The sequence below is a fragment of the Chinchilla lanigera genome, unplaced genomic scaffold, assembly GCF_000276665.1.
Source record: "Chinchilla lanigera isolate Chin_1 unplaced genomic scaffold, ChiLan1.0 scaffold00004, whole genome shotgun sequence".
Taxonomy (NCBI): Eukaryota; Metazoa; Chordata; class Mammalia; order Rodentia; family Chinchillidae; genus Chinchilla; species Chinchilla lanigera.
In genome coordinates this window covers 10,031,666-10,038,443 of record NW_004955405.1, presented here as the reverse complement: position 1 = coordinate 10,038,443, position 6,778 = coordinate 10,031,666, and the positions used below count along the sequence as shown (strand labels likewise).

Below are 6,778 nucleotides of genomic sequence, written 5' to 3'. Positions count from 1 at the left end.
TTGGTTTTTCTCCGGTACCAGGAACTGAACTCACGACCTTGCGCTTGCCAGGCAGGCGCTTTTGCCGCTGAGCTAAATCCCCAGCCCCCAAAAGAACTAATTTCAACTGGAGATTATCCCAAATCATAAACTAAACTTGTCAAGGATCACTTATATGTGAAAAAGTGGTCACATTAAATTCTTAACAGATGAATCACACAATTTGTCTGGCCTTACTACTGAGCCCCAAGTAATAGAGTTGGTTTACAATCATAAGACAAAAATGTGCTTCTGATTCTTATTGTGCATTTCAAGTTATTTTTTTCTCTCTAGAAGCCAGTATTTTCACGTAAAAACAATAGCCAACCTTTACTGAAAGTTAACTAGGTGTTACCTAGTGGTTATAATAGTTGCACATGCATTAACTCACTGAATGCCCAGATACAGTGGTGGGGAACCTATGGCACCTGTGCTGCAGCAGGCTGTGTGTGTCACTGAAAGCTCTAAAAGATTTGCTTTCACTGTTAAGACAATCTTAATAAGTTCTTACAAAAATAATTCTTTCCTAACAAATGAATTTTTGAACTGAAAACAGAAAGGATCTCTAGAACAACTCAAGAAATTAAGATGAATTACTGGTTAAATATTTTCCATTAAGTTTCTAAGGGCATGAATAAAATAGATATACATAATTTAAATGAAATCTAGGAACCTGATACATATCAGTAGTCCAAATGAGCAAATAACCAGACAGGTGAAAAACATAGGATTTACTCCTAGGAAAAAAAAAAACTCAACCTGTCATTTTTATCTTTTTCTAAACTGATTTAATATATCTGAAAATTAATATGTATTTTGTATTTACTAAAAACACTATTCTTGGGAAAGCAGTGAGTGTACCTGTCTGGTATCAGTGTTTGACTTCTTAAAAGGAAAACTTAGCCAATACTTGCTACACCTCACCAACAAAGCTTGTACTTTGTAATCAGGCTCAAATTCTAGCTTAACCAGTTACTGATAATGTGATCTAGATCTGTCTCAAACTTTCATCTGAAAATTGGATATAGTAACTATATCTGTCTCATAATGTTATCATGAGAATTAAGTTACACAATACACATAAAGGATTCAGCACTATATCTGGCTGGCATCTACCAATTAAAATTAGTTATTATCATTGAAATTATTTATTATTGTAATGATCTCTAAGACATTTCCTGATATATATATACATATATATATATTTGTTAATATTTTTATCACATTAGATCAGCACCATCAATATGGAGAACAAAAACAGTGGTTACTCAGTTTGATTTAAATATAGTATTAAAAATTAAAAGCATATTGTTCTGAATGGTTTTCCTCAACAAAACAAACATCTGTATTTTATACTGTATGCCTATGTGAAAAGTCTTACCTTCATTGTCATAAAAATAGAAATTATTCTTGAGTAGATTAAAAGAAAATGCTTTCGATTCATTTCCCTCTTTCAATTTATTCACAGACTCCTGGGGGATGAGAGGAGGGAATGGGAGGAAGGTCCAAATACTTTTCTAATTCCTACATGACTTTCTAATTTAGAAAGAATTATGGAAGAAAAAGCTTCTGACATTAAAAATTAGCCTGCTACTTTCAGTAGCGTATAATGAATTAAAGAGACAGAAATTCCATCAATTCACTTCCTTAGAGGCACTCAACACAGTATATATTAAATAAATTTATTTTAGATACAGTAATTTTTTTTTTTTTCAGAATAGAAAGATGACTGCCAGCTTCCAACTCCTGGGGAAAACGCTGCTACTAAGCACTAAGAATACAGGTGCAAATAGATCAAAGAGATGACACACCTCTTATTATGAATCACCCAATGATTACCCTAAGGGTATGGGAAGGGAAGAGGGAAATAGGAGGTTTCAAGGAAAAGTAAATTATAACTTGGGTTTAAATGCTGAACAGCAGTCCAACAGGGAAATAAGACAGTCATCAGGGGATAAGGGTCTGGCACTAGAGCACCAAAAGAAAAAGTGACAAAATTAGGTTAAGCAACAGACCATTAAAAGCCTCACTTAACAGGGAAAGGTTGCTTGGAGTTTATCCTAAAAAGATGGTCAGATCTGCATCTTACAAAATATAAATGTAATGTAGTCCTTAGAAAAATGGATCCCACGGCAGTAAAGACTTTAGAGAAGAAATGTGCAGCAGTTAAAAGGTTACTGCAACAGGGTACACAAGAGATTACCAAGGTCTGATCTAATGTCAAGGTTGGTTTTTTGTTTGTTTTGTTCTGTTCTCTTTTGTTTTGTTTTGTTTTGTTTTGTTTTGTTTTGCAGTACGGGGGTTGAGTCCAGAATCTTTGCCTTGGGCTACATCCCCAATTCTTCTTTTATTTTGAGACAGGGCCTCACTAAGTTACCAAATCCGAAGCTACACTTGAATTTGCAATCCTCCTGCTTCAGCCTGTCAGAGTGCTAGAATCACAGGGCCACCGTGCCAGCTTCATGCATTGGCAATGAACTGGCAGGGAAAAGAATGAAGAAATATGGAAACAGAAATGGTTGAGAGGGAGGAATGGGAAACATTCAGAGGCTGGGAAGGGCTGGGTGCGTTTGGAGAGAGGACAATTAACCGGTACAAGACACACCAAGAATAATTTCTAATGTTCTGTAAAACAGTAAAACAACCATCAATGACAATTACATGTATTTCAAAATAGTATAACTTGCATATTCCCAACACAAAGAAATACAGTAATAAATATCTGAGATGTTGGATATACCAACTATCCTGATCTGGTCATTATACGCTATATACATGTATGGAATATTACTATATCCCACAGATATTTATGTGTCATTCAAATTTCTTTAAATGAAAAAGGTATGTGTATCTGATACTGAGACATTAGGGAGTTTTTTAAGTCTGTATTTCCATTATCTTTTAGAAAACCACTGAAATATTTAAAGATGAAATTAAACACTGCTTACAATTTGCTTCAAAAATTCAAGAGAGGGATTAAGTAGATGGGATAAAACTAACCTTTGTTGATGATCACTGGGCAAGACAATGGGAACTTTGAGGTTCAACTGCTGTTGTGTCTGTTTACTTTAAATTTTCCATAATTAGAATGCCCTTCAAAAATACTACATAAAAAGAAAAATAAAAATATATAAAATCATTTTCTAATTAACTTTTATAATTTTAAATTTAGCTTTCCAAACTAGCATTTTAGTTATAATAAGAAAAGGTCATATTTACATTTTAAGAAGTATTTTATGCTTACAAGTATGAATTTAATTAGAAACCCAAGAAGAAAATCAAGAGGTCAACCTGCACAATCTTCCCATTTTTATTAAAATAGCCCATACAGTAATCTCCACTTACTAATTCCACTTGAATGTACAATCTGACATTTTTAGATACATTAGTAACTGAAGATTCTTCTATTCAGAAAATGTTCTGAATTTACTAAGTTACTAATATTTGATTGTATTTAATTACAAATCTGGAACAAATACATAAAAATTTCCTACATTTTTAATAGTGGAAGCCTTATTCTGCATATACAAGAATAAACATTAACTAAGCATTCAATAGTGCACTGATTGGATAAACAGAAGCATAAATGGGAAAAAAGTACTACCTGGTACAGAAAATGAGAAACACGTAGAAAAGAGCTTTTAAAACCTTGTATTTTACTTTTAGGACATTAAAACTACAGTAATCAATTTACTGATCGTGGCTGAACTGCACTTTAGCTGGAATCTTACTGGATAAATGTTAAATTTGAAAAACTATACTGTCAGGACATCGTTAGAGTTTTTCCTCATCATCTCAGTGCATACGTATCATTACCTACTCCTCATTCTTCCTTCCTCTCCACTACTCAACAATTCTAGCGCTCTGCTTCATTTGACACTCATTAAAACGCATACAAAACTGGAGGGAGCAGAGGGGCAAGTAAAAAGAGCTAAAATGTGTTACATAGCCGTACAAGTCCCCACAATGAATGTAACCATTATGTACTGCAAACATGCACTAATAAAATTCAAAAATAAATCTACGCAAAGTTTTGAGGAACACACATAAGGCATAGGAAGCCAGGCATGGTGGCACATACCTGTAATTCCAGCACTCTGGGAGGCTGAGCAGGAAGAGAACAGGTTTGAGCCCAGGCTGGGCAACATAGTGAGGCCCTGACTCAAAAAAACAAATAAGGGCTGAGGATGTAGCTTAGTACAAAGGCTCTGGATTCAATACCTGATACCACAAAAAACAGAAGAAGAATGTATCATATATCCCTGCCTTCCAGATGCTTTATGAATATTTTCCTTTAATTTTAAAAACTTCTGCTGACAAGAGAATTAAATATTACACTAATATTAAGTATTTAAAAAAATCTAAATTAAAAACAATTCTTCAGGATTACAACCTACACATGAATGAGTAGTGCAGTGATTAAGAGCCAACGATTCCTCAGCAGTATAACTTTCGGAGTGATGGGAACGCAGTGGTTAAGAGCACTGGTGCTGAGGTTAACTGCTTGATTTCTAATCCAGGCGTATCGCTTAATTATGACCTTGGGCAAGCTACCTAACCTCTCCATGTCTCAATTTTCTCAATTATTACATGGGATAAAATATGCCCTACTTCCTAGCTTGTTGTGATACTCAGTTTCGCTGGTGCTTAGACCAGGACTTAGCATAAGAGAAGCAGCAGACTCAGTAACAGAAGTAGCAGTGGTGGTATCATCATGAGAAACCTTGAGTATTTTTACCCAGAAACACAACACCATCTTTCATCTGTGTTCTTCCTTACAAGTTGGAAGCTCTCTTTCAGGATGTGTAGGCCAGTCACGTAAGAAACAAGTATTAATTAAGAGTTCCACCTGGGACAGTCATAGTTTTTAATCTTGACTTTGTCATTAACCAGCTACAGTACATGACCAAAGATAGCAGTCAGCGAAGTAACTACCGTAAGTTATTTCACTTCTCCATACCTCCATTTCCTAATTTGTAAAATTTGATAAACCACCTACACCCTAGTAATGTCCTGAAGACTAGAGTCAGGATACCCCTAAAACAGTAAGCACAGGGCAGGTCATACTGTCCAGCTAGTGTTTGTTCCTTCTTCTCTCCCCCACCTTTCACATAGAATACCTCATTAAATCCTCACCCCATCATTATGAAACCCATTATTAGGTTAAAACATGAAAAACAGCCAAATACTGGCCATTTCATACGTTTCTGCCTAGTACTAATTCATGTACAAATGAAGATAATAAACTCAGAAAAGTAAAATCATTTAAAGTCATACGCATAGTAAGAGATGACGTTCAAACTTAAATGATTCTTCATTAGTCCAGCTTACTGATTTGTTCGGTAAGACCTGCTTAGGAAGGAAACGCGTACTAACCACAGCCATGCATGTAAAACTAATGTAACTTATAAGTTTTTGTTCAGCTATACTAAAAAATGAGAAGTGAGCTATTTCTACAAACTTCTCAATTAAAAAAAATTATCTGTAGAATGTCAATGTGTGTGCTGGGGGAGATTAAGGGTGTAGAGAAAAGAATATTAAAAGGAACATATGAATAACTACACTACTGTAATTAAAAAAATACATATGGATCTAATCAGAAAGCTTGCTAATTAGAAACAAAGCAGCTAAACATCAAATAGCCATCCTGGCAGAAAGATGGATGTACTCAATACCATAGAGGAGTTAGTCTGGGAAATACACAAGAAAGAGTTACATCAAACACTTTGGTTCACAAAAGTATGCATTAACACACAACATTATTGTGCTGGAAAAAGAAAAAAATTAGACTTTTCTTTTAACAGTACTAAATACACTCGCAGTAAAACTGTGCAACTGTTAAGTTTATTACTATAAATCCCACAAAAACTTTAGGATTGCTTCACATAAGCCAGATTCTGAATACGATGTCCAAACATGAAAAGTCCTCTCAAAATTGCACAGTACTGGTAAATAAATAACACATGTTAACAGAGCAACACCCCATAAAACTAGTGAAATATTTAACAGTATCAAATATTTACTAGGATGATCTACAAACTGTTCTGCCTGTTTTCTCCTTGATTTGTCATTTACCATTAAAAAAATAAAACAAAACCTGCCTGAACAAAATAATAAAGGCAAAAACAGAAACTGGGCCTTTCAATAGATTTACAATAGAACAGTTTTGTTTTGATCCTCTTATCGGCTTCTCCTCCAATTATGCAATCATTCCACAGCAAAGATTACACGGCTTTTCCCAGAAAGTGAAATGAAGAAGGTGGAGGAAACAAGATGTATAACAGGTAGCGTTGGAATGGGCAATAGTCTCGTGAAACTAAATTGCCTGATTAACTCGGCGCTCCTTTTTTTCAAGATCTTACCCTTTGGCCATTACAGCTTTTTAAATTTCGTAACAACTGGCAGCTCTCCGCGTGCTGCAGATTCCACCTAGCACCGACACTCGCCCAGCCCCGAAGCGGGCTTTTCGGCGGGCGGCGGGGCGAGCCGTCAGCGCCGGGAGGGCACGCCAGCCGCGCAGGACCGAGTGCGCCTGGGGCGCGACTCCCGGCGCCTGCTCTCTCCCTGCGGGTTTCGGCGAAACCTCAGGCAGGTGACCTCCGCGCCCCGAGAGCAGGGCAGGAAAGAACTCCCCGGGCACGGCCGCCGCGCCCGCTCCCGCCGAGTTGGGAACTCTCCAGCCCTCCGCGCCCCAGGTCCGGCCCCGGCGCCGAGACCGCGCAGGACTGAGTACGCGCCGGCCCGGCGGGCGTTGGAGGAG

At 36.9% G+C, this 6,778-nt stretch overlaps 1 protein-coding gene across 1 annotated transcript in view; it reads right to left on the bottom strand.

The window, feature by feature from the left end:
• The window catches only part of Rab3ip (RAB3A interacting protein), a gene marked incomplete in the record, with an annotated part of 60,106 nt that overhangs the window by 52,995 nt on the left and 333 nt on the right, over window positions 1-6,778 (bottom strand). The window contains 1 exon segment of the mRNA XM_013517540.1: window positions 3,019-3,122.